At 41.0% G+C, this 23,191-nt stretch overlaps 1 protein-coding gene, 1 long non-coding RNA gene and 1 pseudogene across 2 annotated transcripts in view; 1 reads left to right on the top strand and 2 right to left on the bottom strand.

Annotated features, from left to right (window-relative positions):
- Positions 1-31: 31 nt before the first annotated feature.
- LOC147135737 (uncharacterized) lies at positions 32-2,782 on the bottom strand. Its single transcript, XR_015089837.1, has 3 exons — positions 2,601-2,782; positions 590-714; positions 32-81 (listed from the first exon to the last, which is right to left on the bottom strand). It is a non-coding gene; the product is annotated as an uncharacterized LOC147135737 (long non-coding RNA).
- A 181-nt stretch (positions 2,783-2,963) lies between these two features.
- The window catches only part of LOC147135735 (matrix metalloproteinase-17-like), a 68,329-nt gene continuing 48,101 nt past the window's right edge, over positions 2,964-23,191 (top strand). Inside the window, exon 1 of the mRNA XM_086054254.1 lies at positions 2,964-3,050. The gene's annotated coding sequence lies outside the window, so the exon portion shown is untranslated. The remainder of the gene's footprint in view (positions 3,051-23,191) is intronic.
- Positions 19,563-23,114, bottom strand: LOC147135736 (centriole and centriolar satellite protein ofd1 pseudogene; annotated as a pseudogene).

Below are 23,191 nucleotides of genomic sequence, written 5' to 3'. Positions count from 1 at the left end.
TTGTGAACACACATCGTTGCTGTATAATCGCGGGAGTTGCGAGTCTGCCAACTGGCAGCAGAACTTTTTTCTTGTAAGCAGCTGCAAAAATGTTAACACATGGCATTTGAATTAGGGGTGTGTAGACTTTTTATATCAACCTTAGATAGTTTCATACCATGTTCAAAAATCCGAAATATGCATGTAAAATGATACTTACTTTTTTTAGTGTCTACTGTGTTTGTAATTAATTATTCATTTAAAAAATAATTTACAGTAAATCAATTACTGGCAATCAATTATTGAATTAGATAAATGAAATGGAAAAACTGAAAATGATGACTGACATTCCGTCATGGATTACCGGCGGCAAAAATGTTGCCACGGGAGCAAGGTGTAATTTATTCATGTGAGCTAGAGGAAGCACTGGAATGAGGACCTCATCCCCCAAGGATGCTTCTCACCACCTAAGCAAATCACTGACAGCTGTCAATTAAACAGAGTGCTTTTATTAGGCAGAGTGCGGGTGCTCTAACACTCACAGTGGGTGTGTCATTACTGTGCATACTCATTTTGATGATTCAAGCCCGTAGTCGATTTGAACAATTACCTGAAGATGCGTTGCCGTTAGCCCATCTGCCTCACGGGTCGAGATGTTCTGGGTTTGAATCTCGACACATCTTCCTGTGTGGAGTTTCTCCCCGTCCTGTGTGGGTTTTCTCTGGGGTAGCCCAGCTTCCCCCCACATTCCAAAAACATGTCAGGTTAATTGAATTGTCCATCGGTGTGATTGTGGGTGTGAATAGTTGTTTGTCTGTATGGGCTCTGTGATCTGCTGGCAACCATTCCAGGGTGTACCCCGCCCCGCCTGTTACTCAAAGTCAGCATGCTCGTGACCTTAATGAGGACAAGCACTATAGAAAATGGCTGGATGGGAAAAACACATAAATGCAACTCAACCTGTGGCTAGCGCTCATAGTTACCAACTGACTCCACCGGCAACATGTAATATTGAAAAACGGTGGTTTTGTCTGTGATTCACATCCTCTGACTAAAGTGTGACATTTACAACACTTTCATTGGCATTTTAAATACATTACGTGGTTGTCTACTAAGCTGCTTAAGAATCATGCGAATGATTCATTTACCAGTTTGTGTCAGAGCCTGTAAGCGAAAGAGCTTGTGTGTGATTGTAAGGTTTTGCATACCTCACGAACAATTGCCTTGTCAGTTAATCCGTAACCTTGAAAATATGTGCATTTGAATTCTGTATCGTTCGTAATCATTTGGGTTTTGTGTGAGCTAGATTCTATGCCAGTTGACTTGGTGCTAGAAGTGGGGTACACCCCTGGAACGGTCGCCAGTCAACCGCAGGGCACACACACACACACAAAGAAAAATAACCAGCAAGTTGGCCGGGGCCCAATTTCGTCCAGCAGATGGCGCTGCATTGATTGGTTTCAAATATGAAGAAGTATTTGAGCCGTAGAGTAAAAAATAATACAGGCACCGACACTACATGAACTCTGAGCCACCTCATCATGACGAAGCGCTTGTTTGCTCGCTCTCAACTTCTCTCAACCTACAGTATTGAATGAAAGGTCAGACAGGTTATCAAACAACCCCACCACTTTTTTTTATTTTTATTTCGTCCGTTCTTCCCATCATCCGCGGCAGCGGGAGGCCGAGGAGACATTGGTGATGACTGCTGTAAAAGGTGGCCCCCATCGCATCTATTATTCACAAAAGCATGCGAGAGCAGCTGTTTCCAGCCTCATTAGACGAAGATCACACCAAGACGTGTGATACAATGGTCCATCTGATTGCATACTCGCAGTGAAGATCAAGCAATTTGCAGTAGCTGCGAGCACAACATCAAGAAGGAATAAATGATTAGAAAGAAGAATATTTCTGATAGGGCTTGGAAAGCAAACATCTTGAGAAGACACTTGACAAAAAGCCGTCCCGGCGGATTTGAGCATTGCAGATGCGTCCTATCGAGCTGGCGATTCCCTGACTGCCCTGGCCTGTCACTCACCTTGATTTGGCCACTAATTAAGAAAACTGCTACAGGAGGGGCCTCTCAGTTCACACACAGGCCACACAATCAAATCAATGTTGTTGTCTTTTGAGGCTACACAGTCATCAATATGTAAGAAATATCCTCTCATCAAAATATGCTTGCGTAGTGTTCCAACCATTTTATGTTGGATGGATTTTGTTCATTGACGTATTGCATCTCGGTGTTTATTGTTGGTGCACACTTGTCGCCTCATTTCTGCTCTAGTGCACAACAGCCAGATCCTTTAGCTGGATTAATTTGGAAAAGTGGATGAAGATGGAAAGCAGGAAAGTGGACGGAGGTGGTGAGCATGAAGGAAAGCGGGAGAAAGTGAACGAGTGGATAGCGTTTGAGTCTCCACAGAGAGTTGAGGCAAGCTTAGGCATTTTTTTTTTACGCAGCTGAAGAAGAACATGATAATACAATTAAATGAAATGTAAATACCAAATGATCCCCACCCCAGCTCTCTCATATTCTTATAAACCCTCTCGAACATCCACACAGCCACATATACAGTATTGTTGCAGATATCATTAGCACTGAGTGGATAATTACTTACTTATTACTGCAAATTTGAAATACAGGAAGTCCTCATTTTACGAACGAGTTCCGTTCCTACACTGGCAATGTAACACGAATTTCCGCGTATGTCGGATTACACCATTAAAGTCGAAATTTACGTCAAAATACTTTGTATAAAATCACAAAAATATATTAAAATAAAAATCATAAGATGCTGTACGTGGCATTACTGCTGAGAAGTGGATGGAGAAAGAGGAGAGGTGGGCGAAAAAGACAAAAAATACTGCCGGCGCGCAAACAGACACGATCGAGACACTCTGCGCATGCTCATTGCTCAACCGCAAGAAATGCTGGTCTGTGTAGTCTTTGTAGTGCTTGTATGCGGAAGTGCGTTGTTTGGCGCGAATCGCAAATACATAAGCAGAGGTAAACAAGCACAAAAGCACACTTTTGGAGCGAGGAGGAAAGCGGCTGCTTCATTCGTGTGGTGAGTGACATGAATACCAAGTGTTTTATTGACATTGATTTTTGTGTGTTTATCCAATAATATGGTAGGCTTACTTTGTTATAAAATACAGTAATGACAAAGAAGAATGCAAATACTTATTTATTTTTTTGCTAGACCTAAGGATAGACTGTACATGGAGATGTACGTACGCTCTAAGCTCCTTTATTTTTTATTATTTTGGCTCTCGTTCTCTTGTACTGGATTGAAGGACCTTTCCTGGTAGGGTTTAACTGTGTGTCAACTAATGCGATCCAGTAAGGTTCTATAACACTGCACATTACATCAACGGCAATTAACATTGTGCTAGATTAATGCCTTTCTGCCTGTGTCACTTCTGCTCATGTAACAGACCTCATCAGCTTGTGCAGGTGTACCTAATGAAGTGTCCCATGGGTGATTAAGAGGAGACCCCCCCCCCCCCCATCTGTACACGTTAGCGTGTTGGCCAATTTGCTATCAAGCCAAGGCGATGGATAATTGCTGCAGCTCTTATGAATGCTTTGAATGAGTAACTGGTTTCAGTTTTATAGCCATAAAGCATGCAGAAGGCACCAACTGTATATTTGCCTGTCTACCTTGTTCTCCACGTCCACTTCAGGGTTAATGGAAATTGAGGTATTTTATGGCAGCTGAAGACTCCGAATCTGTGCACTGTACAAGTATTTATGCTTGGTTTGTTACTATTTGAGCTTCTAGCGCCCGTGTGTGTGTGAGTGCTTGCGTGAAAGGGGCCTGCAATACATCATCTCTCCTGTCAAAGTTTCTGCACAACACTGTCCTAAAAAAAAAAATGGTCATGATTTAAAGGTTTGCGGGATTACTGATGACATTTTTATACCAGTGCAGAAGCAAGGATGGAGGGCTTTGCTCTTTTGCTTTGGGACGTCCTCTGAGGTAAATGAATGAGTGACGGATGTGAGCAAGCGTATCTTGCAGACGTTAGTACAATTACTGAGAAAGGTTAGGATAGTTTTTAGCCAAGGCATTTCGAGACCACTTTTGTCAGGATTTTTTTTTTTTTTTTTTTTTTTTACTGCTTGCCCTTCTACATCAAGCTTGAAGATTATAAACATGTCTGTCTCTATATATGTGGCCTTTTGCCCAAAGTAAGATGTGATCGCTTCTAGCTTGCTGTGAGCATTAACAGGATAAGCATGATAGAATATGGATGGATGGATATTAGTGCTGTCAAACGATTACATTTTTTTTAGCTAATTAATCGCATAATTAATCGTGATTAATCGTATTTTTCAACTACAGTTTTGTACAAAGCTTGGAACTGATATTTACTTAAATAAAATCTTGGAACTAATATGGGGGAAGAATTTAAAGTATATTTTGATTCAAAGACTGTTCTAATAGCTTTCTTTTTTCCTTGAATACGATTTTCCTGCCTTTGAGCCGTCTTGAGACGGAGGGTTTTCTGCTGTTTTCCGGTGTCTATTGTATATAGTATTTTGTGCTTTACTTTACTGCTTTCACACGTTATATTATTGCTATTTTGTTGTTGTAATGTAAAGTGATTGGTTACAGCTGTAGCTGTTATCAAATTCCCTATATAAAAATAAAGTTGTATTGTATTGTATAAAACACAATTTTTTTGGTTTCCTCCAATGAGCCGTCGAGCAACTTTTTAAAGTAAAACTACGTAAAAGTCCGTCTTTGTGACAGTGACTCTCTAGGTTTGGCCGCATAGTGAGCAGAGCTCAGCTGCCACAGGAAGTGAATAAAACTGAGTTAACTGAGTTAATTTTTTTAGTGCATTATCAAATTGTAATTAATCTCCATTGTTAATGCTTTAACTTTGACAGTCCTAATGGATATATACATTTGATTATGTTATGTCATCTCATGTGGAGTTTTTACAGTCTATTGCTGAGTGTGCTGAATGTAGTATGCACACAACGGGACTCAACCTGAAACAAAAACAATAATAGGTTTTTAAAAAAGCGATCACACAGTGACACATTGAAGGGACCAATAAATGCTGCTGTCTGTGACACGTTAGGCACCTGCAACAGAGCCAGATGGCTTCTGTCAAAGCCTTTTCGGATGCATTCTGCCCCTGCCAAGAGAAGCCGAGCAGCTCCATCCCGCCTGCCAGTCACGGTGAAACTCAGCCGGGTTGTGACCTCACTGGCGGGCTTCGGCGTGCGGACGAGGAGAGCCGCTCCGCCGACTTGGACTGACACGCGGAGACGGCTGTTGAATGAGAGGAGAGAATGTGCTCACGAGGGTATAGATTTAAGAGGCATGCTTGGTGTCTCACTAATGTCCCCTGGCAGCAAGAGAACGGGCAGAGGAGAAAGATGTCGGCTCACGGGTCACGCTAACAAGAGTTTTTCATCTCGAAATTCTCAACGGCATTGCAGATGGAACAGTAGAAGAGAGGTTTAAAATTCGTTGCATTTTTTTTTTTCGATTTCACCACTACAAATGACAGAACTTTTCTCATGTTATTGTAAGGTCACAGTTTGGAAAACATCGGAATGCTTGCTTAGATTGTTTTGTTATTTTATACTACTTGGTGGCTGGGCAGGCAGTCCAGAGACACACATCCTGCATTTAAAATGGAGTGGGGAAAAATAGCCCAAAAGTTAGCGCGAGGCCGTTGGATTTGTTTTTATTAAATCAATACAATGTTTATCGTGACGTTTAGCACACTTTTGTGGCCCATATTGCAACAGCAAATTTTGCTGCGGAAACTGGGAGAATAAAATGAATTTAGGTCAGTAAAAGGGACTGTTTGTGTTGTCTGAACCGGTTTGGAAAGTGCACTTTCTCTTAAACTGTTGGTCTATTTGGTTTTGGCCAAGGGTATGTGGCGTTTTCACGATTATGGAAGGTACTTAGTTATGTAAAAATAAGTCTTAAAGACATATTAAAGTACTTCAGTTGACACATAGTAATTAAAAAATGGAAGTATCGCCAACTTGAAACAGTGACCTCAGTAAATGTCAGCTCAAATTGGAATTAAAATCATATTCCTATCACAGCATTTTGTTAAAAATGTACAAATTTTGTGTATTGCCTGATGCGATATACGCGTTTTTCATTCAATGTTGTTCATGTTTGTGTCTACAGTACGCCAATCTGTCCGGCACAATCAATTTGAAAACGTTGCTTTGTGGGTCAAATATCTTATTTAAATGAAATATTCTTAATGGAAGTAAATTAGAAAGCTTGTAATTAATTAGATGTATCTTTAAATTGAGTTCCTCCACCAGCTTTCAACCACACTAACATAAGTCAATAAAAACACAAATATGGAGTAATCTAACATAGTAAAACGCTGCAGGGACAGCAATGCTTTTAAAATAAGATGGACACTGATAATAACTTGCATGTATGCAATCCCTTTGTCCAACGGTGTAGTTTACATTTGAATAAAATACAATTGTGGCATGCTTCTTCACTCATTAGAGGCCTTTCTAATTACAGTGGACCACTTTGCATTGTAATCAGTTATTCAGGGTCCTTGGCTCCAAAAATTCAAATGTGAAGGTTCAAAAGAGAGTTGGGGCAATATTAGAGAATAAAATCACCAATAACCCCCATTACAGCTGACAAAGGCCTCTGACATGAAAAAACAAAACAAAAAAGCTCCTCATGTGTTCAGTCCCGGTCGGACTGGCTGCCTTGAAATTCTTCGCATGCGCGCAGCTGAGGCCTGGATCACACATGTGCCCCTAAACAAACACACCGGCATCCAGCCCACACACAATCACATTCAGTTGCTAGTTTGGCCACCTGAATTCAGGGGCGGAGCCAGAAGGTGGCTAATGGGCGGGCCTGGAAAAATCAGGGTGGGCCTGAATATTTCTCTCACTTCGCATAATCCTCCTGTCTCGACCCATCGTATATTCAAATAAAACGACGAACTGAATAATACGAAGTTCAGATCTTCCTCAGAAAACCACAATTACGCCATTCTTGATCAATGAAATAAAAAAAAAAAACACAACGAACACACATATTAAAAAAATAATTTTAATAATAATTTACTAAAAATGTAAAAATATATATTGTGTCATGAATTTCACTGGGTGGGCATTATGTCAATCTGGGTGGGCCTGTGCACATCCAGGTCCACCCAAGGCTCCGCCCCTTATTAATTAACAAAAGTTGAGCATCAGCAGCTTCCAGTGCAAAGAATCCCATCCATACATTAGCCAATTAGCTCACCTGAATTACAGCACTCTTTTTTTTTTTTTTCATCTAACCCCAAATTTTTGCTCATCTCTTAACTGCTCAAATTTTTCACTCCAAGGCAGAAAAAAAAATTACTCTAACAGAGGGGTTATTTACACGTGCAGGAGAACCGGGAAGAAACACGAAATATAAAAAGGACTCATTTCGTCAGCAAGCATCAGGAAAAAAAAAACGTTCCTCCCACTGCATCATTCTGCAGAAAAACAAGAAGCAGAATACTGGAAATGGACACTTGAAGGCACTCCCTTTTTATTATGAATAAACCACCTGGACCTCTCCATTCAAATGCTAAATGAAGTAGCACAAAAAGCATCGGTATAACATCCAATGTTAAAGAAAAAGAGAATAAACGCAAATGTTTTTAAATTGAAAGACATGGAAGCAGTTTCCGTAGAATGTTTGTTTTAGCTTGACTGGTGGATTACTTTATTCTTAGCTATGACTCACAGATGCTATCCGATGTTTTGTAAAGCTTGCCAAACGGCTCGCAAAATAAAAGAAAACAATCACAACATAGGAGCATATCCTGCATGCATTCGATTCTACTCCGTTAAATTAGTGAATAACATGGCTGATAAGAGCACATAACTTAAAGCGGAAATCAACACAAACCTATTTTTTTTTCAAGAATATGTTCCCAGCAAGCCCACTAGTTGAAACACGGCGTTCTGATCAATATTTGGTTTGTGGAATATGAGCTAAGCAGCAAAATACACCTATTTTACATCTCAGCGGGCGGCCATTTTGTCACTTCTGTTTACTGAAAATGACATCACAACTACCCAGGGCTCAGGTAATGACCAATCACAGCTCGCCTGTTTTCTAAAGATGAGCCGTAATTGGTCGTTACCTGAGCCCAGAGTAGTTGTGACGTCATTTTCAGTCGACAGAAGTGAGAAAATGGCCGCCCCCAGAGATGGCTAAAAACGATCGGATTAACTCTTACTCCACAAATGCAATATTTGTCAGAATGCCTTGTTTCAACTAATAGGCTTGGATTGAACATATTCTTGAAAAAAATATGTTTGGGTTGACTTCCACTTTAATGTCCCGGATGGAGGAACTCCGTGTTTACATTATACAACTATTAAAGACAGTTTGCCACTGTGTTCTCTTCAGATTCTTCTGTTTTCCTCCACACAAAAACCTAAAAAATACAAAGCCAGGGAAAAAGCAGAACGCACTCAACGGTGGTCTTGAGAGTTGGCTCAGTGTCACTGTCAGACTAAATAACCACTAGGCCACTGTGTTCCCCAGGTTGGTGTACTTTTTTTTTTTTTTTTTTTTTTTTTTTTAACCGAATCTACTGTATATGGCAAATGTTTGACGCCTGCATGGGTAGCCATTGACAAGCAATGTAAACACAATGAATCAAACGCCTGAAACAAAGCTTTCGTGCTGGGTTTGTCCGCTGTCGTATTGCTGCTTTATCAAAGCGCAGCCAGCTGTTGAAGTATTCAAAACAAGGCGAGAGTCCTGGAAACTCGTGGCCAGGAGACAGATGCATTTTCGACCCTTGCGTCAGTTCATATCAAGGCTGGCGCCTTGACACTCACAGATGGAAGCAAGCGGTGCCAGTGCATTTCAGCCTTTTGTCGTCTCAGACAGTAGAGCGAATTTCAGTTTGACTAGAGTCAGACTTTTTACCACACCCCCTGTTGCTTTTGGCCTTCCTTTGTGTTCCTGCCCTCTACAGTATACCAGGAAGCGTATAAGGCAAGCACGGTTATCTCCAGGTGCTCCGGCTTCATTCCGCATTCCAAAAAACAGAGCTGGGCATTTCACAAAAAATTGAGCGTCCGTTATTCGTCATCCGTCAGCAGCGTGGGAAGCCTTCCATCATTCGCCTTTTTTTCAGGGGGGGGGGGGGGAAATAGTACCCGTCTATAGGCCGGTCCGCCTCTAATTTTAAATGGCCCTCCTTCGGCGAGTCCGACCAAACTTACACTAGCAGACGAATGGCGGACAAAATAAGGGGGTTTCCGTTTATGCTTCATCCGTCTATTTTAACATTTTTCCCGTCATTCGTCAGCCGTCAGCAAAACGGGCGTCCGTCTGTGACGGATAGACGAACCGGTCCGTCACATAGACGGAATACCCAGCTCTGCCAAAAACAGGCATTTAGCTTAATTGAAGACTCTAAATTTCCCAAAGGTGTGAACGGTTGCTGGTCAATTTGTCCTCTGTGATTGGCTGGCAAGCAGTCCAGAGTGTACTCCACTTTGGGGATTAATCCAACATGTTGTTTCTTACAGTTGAGGCCGCTAATTAAAGGGGGAAATCAACGCAAACACATTTTTTTCAAGAATATGTTCTATGCAAGCCCACGAGTTGAAACAAGGCATTCTGAAAAATATTGCGTTTGTGGAATAAGAGTTAATCCACTCGTTTTTAGCCATCTCTGGGGCGGCCATTTTGTGATTTCTGTCGACTGAAAATGACATCACAACTACTCAGGGCTCAGGTAACGGCCAATCATGGCTCAGCTTCAGAAAACAGGTGAGCTGTGATTGGCCCCCTAAGATAGATTTTGCTGCTTAATTCATATTCCACAAACGCAATATTAATCAGAATGCCGTGTTTTAACAAGCGGGCCTCCATAGAGAATATTCTTGAAAAAAAATGTTTTGGGTCGATTTCCTCATTAAGGAAAATATATATAGGTCACGCATCTTAACATTACAAGTCATAGTGGAGACAAAAACAAGAAGCAATATCTCCATACGACAACATGGACACGAGCCGGCAACAAAATGCACCAGTCGCAAATGTAGTTCAATCGGTGAAACAATCCTTCCTGTTTTGGCATCAAATCTCAAGAAAGGCGCGATTTCTGGCGATTTATTGAAAGAACCGAGGAGTAGAACGGCGAAGAGTGCAGCTGAGACACCTGGGGAAAATAAAACGGCTCTTCACGGGAAGCTGCTGAGGTGTTGAAGGCAGACAGCTGGGAGAAGGGATGAGAGGAAAGTGAGTGCAAAAAAAAAAAAAAAAAACAACAACAAAAGGAAGCCCTCTCGTTGAGATTCTGCAAAATGTACTATTTTTACATTGGCCCTGCCTCCCCCCCTAACAAAATGCAATATCATGAATTATTTAAGCCCCTTAAAATTCCCTGCTTCAAAACGCGTCAACCCGTATGAAAAGTGAGGTGAGCTCTTCATGAAAATGAGACATCCGTGGTGTAACTACGAAAACTTACATGACAATGGTGTACCAGAGGGGAGGAAAGTTCAATGAAAAAGCAATTGATGCCAAAATGTTGCATCTGTTACTCTTTGACTTTATTACGACCCCTGACAATTATCCTGGTAGTTTACAGTGGTATGAAACGTACATATAGATAAACTCACCAAAATGATGCACACACGGCTCTCCCCGTATGATAATCTGTCGGGGACTTCCAACATTGGTTAACGTTTGAATGAATAGTGCACAGAATACGGAGGCAACTTGTGAGTAATGTACATTCCTAAAGGTAAACAGGAAATGCTTTAAAAGGAGAAGTTTGATTTTCCAGCGTCGGATTCGGCGTGCGGCAGAACATATCAGATATATCTGATTTACAACGCCGTAGCAAGATCCCGCCGGCTTCAATCTAGGATTCAATCTGTTGGCGCGCATGAATTTGCACAATTTATTCTAGACACAGCTCTGCCTGTTGGCACCGTGCGAGTACGGCGGGAAATTCCAATATGCCTTTAAACGGTTTAAATCGTGGGGAAAAACACACACAGGCACATTGCGTTGCACGAACAAATATTTTTCTTCTGTTTTGTTTTTTAATAGCCTCAAATTCCCTAAAGTATTATGAAAATACTATCAATTGGAACACCCACGCTTCGAGTTTTATTGTAATTTTTATTTTAAATGGAACTGATGAATCACTTTAATGTGTGTGTCAAGTGTGACGCATTTTACCAGGAACAGCATTCATATTTAAACATGCATGTGAATATGAGGAACAGAAGGGAGTTCAAATGAAATCTGGATTTTAAAAGAGTTAGTTTATGAATGGATTGAGGGATGGATAGACAGATACAACTCATAGATACAATAGATAGATGAATGAGGCATCTGTTTTACCCAATAACACAGATCAAATGAACAATTGTTGGTAGATTGCTGTCACGTGTAGGAAACAGCCTGCGCTTGCCAGAAATTCCTGCAACACTTTTAATGTTTTTCTGTATCCTTGCTCACCACCTCTTTGACCAGTTTTGTTCTTTCTTTCATCCATCCACTTTCTATAGTGGTCGCCAGCTCTTCACGGGGCATGACGAGAATCTTCATTTAACCTAATTAGCATTTTGGTGATGTGGAAAGAAGTTAAGAAATTCAAATCTAGAATATTAGAACTTTTAAATAATAACAAAAACAAGTAAAGCAAATTTAATCCAAGTGCATAGCATGAAATGCTTCGATTAAACAAGTCAGTACTTATTTGACACGCTAGCTAAGTAACGATAAGTAACGATTCATCGTCGTAATCGCGTCTTTTTTTTTTTTTGCTTCCGGGATCGTTCAAAACTGCTACTGCGGAGGTCTTTCTAATTCCACGCGCAGACGTGCTCTTATGACAGCTGCGAGTATCCTAGTTAACACGTTTCTACTTAGAACATAAAAGATAACGGCTGGAGCACTGTGACCTCCCTTAAAGACAATTAACAGCTTGGCCTTTACCGGTAATGTTTGAAAAGGAAGGAAAACCGAGAGAGAGAGAGTGAGAGAGAGATTTGTCAACTGCCGAGAGCCGTCAACAGCGCTTCTGACTAGAACCCGTCCATACCCAGACCCACCTTTAGTCGTGTCATTTCAGAACTAGGCAACAAAATAACTGATTGGTCAAGTTTTTTTGCTTTGTTGATGTCATCACAATTGGTCTGCACAAACCAATATATTGATTGCCTTGGGCCGTGCTGAATAAAACGTTTGGTGTTCTTTGTTTTCATGAATCATGCGATCTTGGTCTTGCTTAATGTATGTTGATATAACAGCAGCAGAAGTCATCTTGGCCATCTTTCATTTGTCTTAAAGCTGCCAGAGAATATGCTAACGGCTAATCTGGATTTTTAACTCGGCTTTGTTTCTGCGCATATCGTACTTTTATCGGGTTGTCAGCTTCGCACAGCACTGGATGCATGCGTTACATGTACAAAGTATACCCGCATGCCTCAGGAGGCAGCACCGGACGGAGATTCTGTAAACCCAACATACATATTAAAAAGGCCCCTCAGCAGACGTTGTTCTTATTTTTTAAGTTAAAATCAATCTCTTAGGCTCTTGATTTACAATGAGGCTTGTTGCCAACTGCTCTCGGGAGACTGGCAATCTGTCCAATTCACATTAGAACTAGTATTTCATGGAAAATGGATGGTCTTTCCTCTTTACAGGGTCTCTTTCACCCTAGATCAGGAGTTCCCAGAGTATGGTAGGTGCATGGAATGTGAACATAAACTCAAAATGAACCTAAATATCCGGCTGCTAAGTACACAAAAGAGATTTGTGCCGTTTTTGGCAAAGTGGAAGTATAGAACATTCCCAAGCCTCTAATTCAAATTAAAGTTGGCCATATTTAAGTTTTTCAAAGACTTTCCATCAAATTGAGCATTTTCATCCAGGCGTTCTTGTTTGAGGATTTGGAATTCAGAACGAGTTCTGCCAAGGTGAACTACGCTTAGGGTGCCCGTTTTACTCGCTATTGTAGGAATGAATGGGTACAGATTCTGAATGTGGTTTTGTGTTTACTTGGTAACAGGATTTTGAATTCATTACATTTCTTTCTTTCTGCAGTAAGAAAAAAAAAAAAAAAAGAAGTGCCGAATTTAGAACCGAAAGCATCCCCCGGGCTTCACACGTGCTTTTTGTGATTAAAATTAGCCATTTATGCAAACTGCCGGCTCTCATTAGATGACGCTGCAAGATGTGTACAACAGAAGAATGAGAGAATTGACTACATTTTCTCTACAACCACAAAGGGGGAAGTTTTACTTTCTGTATTGGTTTTAATGAGGTGGGTGAATCTCGGAATGTTCTGAACTCCTGTTTCATCCCGCAGAACAATGCTGCCTGGAAAAGTCGTGCCATAGTGTGGATGTCACGCATGGACTCACTTTCCCATAGCCGATGTCAAGTCATTCAATCGACAGCGCCTCTGCTGGTGAAAAACAAACAGTGCACTCCATTTTTCCATTACTGGTGATGCAATTCATCAACATTCAATTCCAATAATCCTTACGTAATCATCATTCCCTGACAAAAAAAAGGACTTAGTACAGGAAATGAATGTTTGGAGGGCAAATGTTTTCAGGAAAACTGGAATAGTTCAATAGAAATATTTCTTACCGCCATAATCATAATGACGGACGAAAAAAGGCATTTGGAGGCACAGTGAGACTTTTGGCAACCAAACATTCCAGCTCAAGTCAAGCATTAGTTATTATGTTGCCATTAAGGGCTTTTTTTTGCCATGTTGCCATTATTATCCTATTTTGTAGCAGAGAATCAAACAAATCGAAAAATCTAGGGAAAGGTCCACAGACTGTGGTTAGTGTAGCAAACAGAGATGTTTCCTTGTTATCAGTGATCTATTGCTACATATGACAAACACTGCATTGTTTCCCAGGTCCAAATGTCTTCACATTTTAGGGGACGTGCTGAGAAAATGTGCTCATTTCCTGCCATCTGCCAACCCTGAACAGTATTTATTTTCTTCCTGTCAACCAGATCGACCTTGATATGGGCTTAATTAGTTTTTTCTTAATTGAATGGCCAGCACCTGTCAAGTTCAAAATGAGTGTAAATACATGAATAAATAAGACTTCCCTCTCATCCCGTGGTTAGGCAACATAACCACTACATTACAAAAAAAATGTTCTTAACTCATTCACTGCCATTGACGGATTTATTTGTCTTTTCACGGTCCAGCCATTCAATCCCAGGAGTTTATTTATATTTTTTTCAATTTTTTTTTTCCAACGTTTGGGTGAAAGATGGTCTGAAAATGTCTGTCAGTGAATGAGTTAAGAATCATCTTGAATCAAAGCTAAATGTCTTTGCTTTCCCACCCCAAATCTTTTGTTGTGTCGTATAGAGGCAAAACCATCAAAACTCACCTCGATGATATAACTCTGGAGATGTGGCCTTTGACATTGATGCTTAAACTCTCACATAATACTGTATAAATGCCAAGGACAGCTTTTTCTTCATTTCAGTGCTATGACAAAAGCCCTTTGCCTCTTAATCCAGAAAAAAAAAAACGGTCACTCCTTTATGACTTCAAGCTTGGATTATTGCTTGTTGTTGTCAATATTTCTATATTACTGTTTCAAAACACCCAAGGTTGTTTTTGCTCAGGAAGGAGAGAGCTCGTAAAGACAAAATGCACTTCTTCTTACTAACACAGCAGCTCCTATCACAGCAATCATCAAGTCCGATAGTGACCACGAACAATAAATATCAAAGAGGTGAGCTTGTACTGAGTAAACGCAAAGAAAACTTCACTTCCAAGACTGGATCGTCGCGTGTTGTGGCAATATTTCGATGCGGAAACTGGGAAACACCAGAGTTTATGTTATGCCGAGTTTAGGACTCTTTTCGGCTCTGGATCCGTGTACTTCTCAAACAGGACTTCTTCACTATATAAAATCAAGGAAGATGCTTAGTTGCAATCTCCACCGTGAGGGATAAGCAGCAAATGAGCTGTGAAGTGTGTCTCCTTTGGAAACAGCGGGGAAATGCTGTGAAGTTTGTTTACTTCCACTCGGATGGTTCCATTAATGGTAATTTAATAGAGGATTCAAAGGAGGGAATTGAATATTTTTAAATCTCAAAGCAGAGTACATCCATCTGATCTATGTTCTTATGAATTAGTAATCACACGCACACACACAAAAAAAATCTTAGAAGGATCCAACTATTGTGCTCTGATTTTTCTCTTCAAATTATCTTTTTAATTAAAAATATGGCTTCAATGAGACAAATTTCAGAATATTTAAGAGCACTGGCTTTGAATCGTGTATTATGTAACACGGTTGGTTAGCATTCTACTTAGGACTGAGGATGCGCTGGGCTTTTTTTTTTTTTTACCAGTGTTTTTCAATTTGCCATGTATTTCTGATTTATTTTCATTTATAAAGCAATGTTACCTATTTGATTCCCATAAGAAATCCAATTTTTGGATTAGAAGCGATTGGGACAAATGCCGCCAAGCGATATAAATACAGTACTGGTATATACAGTGTACATATTTTGTTTTACAACAATAACATTTTCATAATTGTATATGTATCTTGTAATATATATATATATATCATATTGATATCAAAAAGTGATGCAGTACAACATATTGTATGTGAGTTGAGTATCATTTTTTTGTGACGGTCAGGTCCAAGTTGGGTTCGGAAGCATCACGCGGGTGTGCGACGGCCCATAGGTTAATTGAAGAATCTTTGAAGAATTTAAAGGGTCTTCAGGCATGAACATAACATAGATGCCGGGGTGCCGGTTGTCTGCCCACTGTTTGGATAAGTAAGAGATTGGTTCATTCCGTGGAAGTCATTACCACCCCGTCAAAAAGTGCATGTCGGTGTGAGAGCTGTGTGTTTTCTGAAGACATACTGTCGTACTAAAGTTTACATTTACGTTGCTGTCAAGAATGAATGACTCATAGTTTTCCACGTAGCGTACTTATATTGGAATCATGGAGAGGAACTAGAAAAAGTCAGTAAATTGAATAGCGATACGGCAGCATAGTCCTCTTTTAGAACAGTTACATGAGTTGTCAACCATGATTAAAATATGAAAAAAAAAAAAATGTACATACAAAGTTACATTTACGTACAGTAAACATGCACATTACTGCAAAAGACACAACTTTCTTTGGATAACAATAAAGACGAAAGCTATTGTTTACATTAGTCACGCTTGGCAAGTCGTGCTGTGCTTGGAGCTCCTCTAGAAAATGTATCAATGAATGATTTTTCAATTATCATATAAATCCATCCATCCATTTTCCAAACCACCTCATGAGGATCACAGGTGAGTCGGGGCCTATCCCACATGACTTTTTAATGAGTCGGGTTGCCAGACACCTTAGTGCGTATTATCATTGCACCGGCAATTCCGTTGATTCCGTTTACGAATGATGCCTCGTTTGTAATGAATGTGCATTTGTGGGATGAGAAGCGCAACCGAGAATGTAAAAACTGATGTTTTCAGTGCCATCCGAACACTGCTTGTGTTTACTGTACACGCAAGGAGTTAGAATTGAGAGCAAGTCGGCAGAATGCTCCAAGCGGTACATCCATGATGCATTACTTGGCGGCATCCCCTGCAGTGCACCAATTTATATTCTGTCATGGCCACATCACAACCGGACTGTAGAAGTAGCCTCGCTTATACGGAGATGCATGAAAACAATATTCTGGTGAACGAAGGTAGCGTCTCAACTAGTTTTATTCATTTATACATTCTGACATTGTGTGTGACTGTGAGGATGTGTGGACTTGAGGCCGAAAGTTCAAAGATGACATCTGAGAAGATGTACATGTGCCTCGGGCTAAGTTTGAGGGGATCACTCCCAATCAGGGATTCTCGCTGAGACCCAGGACGATCAGGTTTGTCCTCCGGTCTGATTACCATGGATTGGAGAGAAGCTCGTGTCGTTAAACTCGGCAAAGGAGGAAGAAATGAAAGGTTCCAAGAGTTCAGACATCTCCATTTTTTTTGTGAATTTAGTCAAATAAGTTCGGCTTTCCGGGTTACAGTCATTCATTTTTATTTGGGGTATTCTAAGTCGTTATAAATGAGGCAATTGAGAGGTTAATTTGGAGAAAGTGGAATGAAAAAGTCTTTAATACAAACCAGGGTACTTCGAGGTGGCAGAACGCGAGTGACTGCTACTGACCTTAAATGAACTGAAATGATAACAAAAACTAGTTTTATTGTTTTGTTTTTTACTTCCTCCCCAGCGAAAAAAATGTTTAATCCATCATAAATACTGTATGTTAGACTAAAGTAAAAGACTGGGAACAAAACCTCAATCATCTAGTTTGTGGAAGACATTTTCTCACAGATGCATATGAAATATGTGTAATTTAGCAAAACCTAATGGCTATCTTGCTAGCTAACATTAGCTCTACAGCACGCTGTCTATCTCAGCGTCAAAAGAACACATCTGTGCCATTAAAACAAGCAAGAGAAAAGTCAAGCTCGAGCGATTATGGCCTTCCAAAATAGAAATCAGGAAAATCGATCATCGAGCATAGCTTAACACTTTAACCATTCTAGGCTAGGCACACTTACAAATTGCTTATTATGCTAGCCTTTGGACTAAATCTACCATGACCAATAATCTCCTTAATTAATTAGCTAGTCCCTCAATTGTCAAGTTAACCATGTCTGTATTTCTACATCATCCATTTTGTAAATCAACTTAACCTTTGAAATGTAAATGATGTCTGCCATCAGGTCACCCTCTCCAAGCACTTTACACCACATAAGACCTTGTTGCCTGTTACGTGATGTAACTCTGCCCGGTGAGGCGGGTTAGACTCGACGCTGGGTCTTTTTTGCAGACGAGCGCAGGCCAACGGATCTGCGAGAAGGAGTGGTGCCATCTGAGAAAGCTAAGGCTTTTGGTGAAATGTCCTACTCTTCTTTTAACAACCCTGCTAAAGCTGGAAAAAAAAAAGAAAAAGAAGAAATCTTGTGCACGTTAAGCATTTGCTGCTGACCGAACTGAGGCATCGCTGGAGTTGCTAACCACATATTATTCGCAAAAGGTTTGAGTGAATTCCAAACGATACAACTTCAGCAGCGTTCAGATGTTCCACTCTAACGCAGATGCAGCAATGGAAGCTCCGTTTATTTTTTGCGGCTTGTCTGCAAAACATATTTTATTGACTGCATATCAGATTTCATTAAGCAGACGAAGCACACCTTCAATCAACAATCCAATGGCAGTATTGCCATTAATCACAAACCCATGTTGAGATCAATATGCATTTGACACATGCAGAAGGTCTCAGAAATATTGAGGGTGGAGGTGGAAGGAGCCATGACTTAAAACGTGGCAGTTCCGTTTGGAACGTGATTAACAAGCAATGAATTCAATTAGCTTACAGCATGTGTGGTCCGTGGGGACAAACTTTACCATTTACTTTGTTTTGTATTTTATTTCAAATGCAATGTTACCTATGTCATGCATCAACATGCAGCCTTGAGATTTATGATTTTTTGAGGTGTCACCAATACAATTATGTTGCGTAATTTAATGGGGAATACAAATCTCTCAGTTCCATCAAGCATCGAGATTCCAAGACTAATCTGGACGATACTAGAAAGCAAAGTAAACAGCTTTTCAAGACTGATCAGACGATTTCAAGATTTGAATTCTTTTGACCAAATTTTGAATCGGAAAACATTACTTCTGTTATTGGCGGCCTCACAGTCAAGAGGTCTTGGGTTCAAACTTCAGCTCAGGCCCTCACATGTGACTGTACTTCAGAAAGCGCTATGTATTTGGAATTAGCATGTTTTCCATTAGTGGCCTTGCAGTAGGCTAACATACTGATAACTCGACCAAATGTGACATCCGCTTTCTTGAATTTTGGAAACCACCGTGCTCTCCATTTGAAATCATAATGCAGCCGAGTGCTGTCACGGCCGTATTTGGGCTGTTATTCAGCGTGTACGGTGAAGACCTGCTGAGCAATAGAGAGATCCTAAAACAGATGCTTTGAGACAAACAAAAGGGGGAAAAAAGGTAAAAGTTTCAGATTAATATTGCAGTTAAAATGATCGCTCCTCCAAATTAATGTCACAGAGATGATGAAACAAATTCAGAGGAGGTTAAATTAGCCTAACTGGGCAGCTGATTTGCGTCCTAAAATATTTTGTGTCAGCAATGGGGAAAGAGTTGACCGTTTGGAAAAGAGCCGAAAACTCCGGCCAATTCATAGCAACAATGGTCAACAAGAGAGACACAAAGACGTGTCGCTGTAATTTCATTCATAATTTAAGTGAATGATATGATACAACATAGACATTTGGGATAAAAAGTATTTCTCCCCTTTGCAAGTATGACAGCAAGAAAATGCACATTTTTAAAAACAATTACCGGTAGATGTCTCCTGTATTGTTTGCGCAGCTGAATGGTAGTCAACATAATGAGTACACTTAAGTGTCTGCAATTAAGCAAATTGTGTGTACATCCTAATGATGACTGCATAGTGTAATTAGAAGTACATAAGCAGTCTTTGTATTATCCATAAACATTTGTAGTCCAAGTGGTAATTTCTGATGTGCGTACTGGACCCAATGGTGACTCACTGGTGACTCACTGTTGTCCATTTTAATTGAAAGTCAGTTCATGCGCGATAGTATCATTAAAACGAATTGCAGTCATCTGGAACGTGTTGTCTGACATTCCTGTTTGCACATCTTGAAAAGGGATAAACATACCTTTTGAATGCAGTTCTACGATTACGGTCCATTGTTTTGTGACTGTGATCATGCTTTTTTATGTAACAGTGCCGATGTTCCATAAAAGCGACAAACTTTCAATTAGCCTGCATTTGTTGGAAAAGCGGCAGAAGTTAAAGCATCCGTGACCTAGAAAACATTGCAGTGAGTCTTAAAACATCCGGTCGTCCTAATTGCAATATTAAACCCAATGGTTTGAGGCCAATAGGAAAAAGAACAATGGATCAAACAAGCATTCATGCTCACCTTCGGGCCAATGAAACATTTTGAGTTTCAGATATGTCAAACGTTTGATGCACAGGAGTACAAATACAACAAAACTATAGAATTGAGTGGCTGAGATTGAACCAATTTTACTAAGAAATCATCGCCACCATCTTTATACCAAAGCACTTGAGTGCTGTTGTTTTTCTGCTCAGAGAACCTCCCGAGCTCAACTTCTGCTTTAGTACTCTCCGGTCCCTGCAGCGCAATGTCCATGTTGCTTCCTGCTGTCTTTCAAAACCATCTTCATGTATGTCTCCAGTGGATTTTCATTTGTGGCACAACTCTTCAGTCTTTCTGCCCCCTCCTCCTCTTTCTCAAATCTGTCCATTTCTTCTCATTCCTTTTGTATTGTGTCTTCTCGCTTCGTTTGCCTCCACTGTTGATTTTCTCTTCTCTACTCTTCCTACTAGTAATGTTCCGCGTTGTCTTTTTCTACTTCCAAGGTAAAGTCCTTGGAGATTTGCTTCACGGCTGCTAGTTCCTTTGAGTTTATTAAGTCCCTTGGGGGATCCTGTAATGCCTGTGGTTTGGGGACTGAAGAGCTCCCAGGTGCCGCCTCAGAACAGCGGGTGTCCAGGCGAAGTTCTGGAACGTTTTGGGATCATGGGAAAAGCTCAAGACCAGGCTTTTGATTGTGCTTGTGATCTTATGATGAGTGCAAAAAAGGAAGATTCAAAGGAAGATTGATTTCTGGTTTTGGAGGACGCAGGGGCCCTCAGGGTCCTCCTCAGTGAGAAAGAGAGAGAGAGAGGTATCCAGAACAAGCACTTCTGGCCAAATCACACCGAGGTCCAATATTTAAATGTAGAACTTTCTGAGCTAGCGACAGCAGGGTGTGGACTCACTGCATTTGTCTTGGACCAGAAAGATTGGGCGGCTTGTTGCAGGTATCCATGGGCAACAGACTGTCAAATGACCAAACTGCCTCTGCAATCTGTCTTTGCACCATTTCCCTGCTGGCAGAATGTGGAGTGGAGATAGGCTCTTTGACAAAAAGTGAAGGCCTTTCTGGAAAGTGCTCCTATTTTCTAAGGAAGAGTTCAGGTGGTGAGGAGTGACTATAATTTGTGGCCATTACAGAGGACTGGTTTTGATCTTGTGAAAGACATCGTCAAAATCTCAGGTTGACTGGTCTGGTAGGGATATGGGGAGTTAGAAATGTGTGTCGGTGCAGCAGACTGTGGATGATGTGAAGGACAACTCGCCAGGCACTTTCTGTAGGCTTTCTGGAGGGCCTCGGCATCCTGCTGCAGCTGAGAGATCCAAGCTGTGGGGTCCATCCCGAGCTCCCTGTTGGGATTCTCACTTGACTCCTCCCTTTGCATGGTACAACCTGTTGTGCCTCTTGTCGTGGCTTGGTTCACATGCTTACTGGAGCAAACCTGCTTGTCAGACTTGGAGATGGCTTGGAGACGTTTGATGAATTCTTGATTTTGGAGTAGACGTTTGTTTAGGTTCTCAACATGACCAGTGAACCACTGCAATTTCTCCTCACATTCTCTCAGCCGGACCTTGAGCTGACCACATCGCTCCTCCTTAAGCATGAGCTGTGCCTGCAGAACTTGCTTCTGGTTGTTCAATGCTTCTTTTTCCAGTAGGTGTTCACTTTGCAGCCTCCGTAGCTCTGACTGCAAAGCCAGAGAGGGTTTCTGTAAGTCTTCACAAATGCGCTGGTTCTCCACCTTCAAGTCTTTCAGTCGTGTTTTGAGAAGCCGCACCCGCTCCGTCAACTTTGCTTTCGCACTTTTTAATCTGGGATAATCTTTCATGTTATCCAATTTAGCCATCAGTCGCTCCTTCTGTTGATTCAGCACTGAGGTCTTCTGCTGTGCCGCCTTCAATTCATCCTGCAATCGTCTCACCTCTGAGCAGACTGCGCTGTGGTCTTCTGCTTTTGCGCCCATTGCAGCCAACTCAGTTTGGATACTTGTGGTTTCCAGTTCTGTTCTATACTTGCCGTCTACGAGTTCATCTGTTCTCTTGAGGTATTCTTCCTTTACCTCTGGCACATACTTGGAGAGTTCTTTCAGTACCTGGTGGTCATGTGTGTCTTTCATTGTTTTCACCACTAGCTCTCTCCTCCTCAACAATTCCTCTGTGGTCCTGACCTTCTCTTTGTGTATTTTGCATATATCTTTAAACGCCTCCATTTGCATCCTTAGCTCATTTTCTTGCTGCCACAATGTTTCCATTTCCTTCAGTAACGCTCGTCTCTGGACGAGTACATTGTTTTCCTCAGACCGTTGTTGTTTTTCTAATCGATCTATCGTGTTGTTTTCCTTGGCATTTAATGCCTTTGCCTTGATTCCATAGGTCATATCCAGTTCTTGTCTCACTTCCTCAAATTTCTTTTGAAACTGCATCTTTATTTCCATCCTCAACTTGGCAATTTCAATGTCTTTGAGACACTGCATTCTTACATTGACTTCCATCTTTGTCTGCGTTTCAATTTCCTTTCTATATGTCTCCAGTTTGGACTGGGTTAAAAAGTGTTCGTCCTCACTGCCATCGTCATACTCCTTGTCAATAGTTTTCATCTTCTCAGCAAGAGACTCACCACCATTTGTGACGCTGGCTGTCTGAGTCGAAGCATCACGGTAAAGACGAGGCATGTGACGCTGCACCACATTTGCCAGAAGTTGGATTAAAAACCCTTGATTATTGCTGTCTTCACCCATAAGCAGAGATCTGGAAAGTGATGAGTGAGGACTAATTTCAAGAAGCTTAAGAATGTCTTCTTTCCCCCAAATCTTCCCTGCGCACAGGTTACTTTCAGGACAGAACACAGAAAAGGTGTAGTCATACCCTGACGTGTGGAGATGATTAGCAACAATGCTGTTGCAAGCTGACACCAAATTAAAGCGTGATTTCACAGGCACCGGCCTACGAGCTGGTTCACTAGAGAATGGTGGCAGTTTCAGCTCCTTGATAAGTTGAGGGCGCAGTTGGGTTTGGAGCATTTCCTGCACTCTCTTATCCTTAAATCTTTTAAAGAGCCTGTCCCTCAGCTCACTGGAAGATAAAGCATCCTCCCTGGTTGGCAACATTATTATTGTCAAGTGTGATGGGTCCCCAAGGTATGCCTTTTGATTTTAAAATGTCAACCAAAATGATTTGGATTAAAAATGGTAACAGGGACAAGCTCAGCAGCCTTC

Source organism: Filicampus tigris, chromosome 15 (genome assembly GCF_054856515.1).
Source record: "Filicampus tigris isolate MCC_2025a chromosome 15, RoL_Ftig_1.0, whole genome shotgun sequence".
Lineage (NCBI taxonomy): Eukaryota > Metazoa > Chordata > Actinopteri > Syngnathiformes > Syngnathidae > Filicampus > Filicampus tigris.
This window is presented reverse-complemented; position numbering and strand designations above follow the sequence as displayed.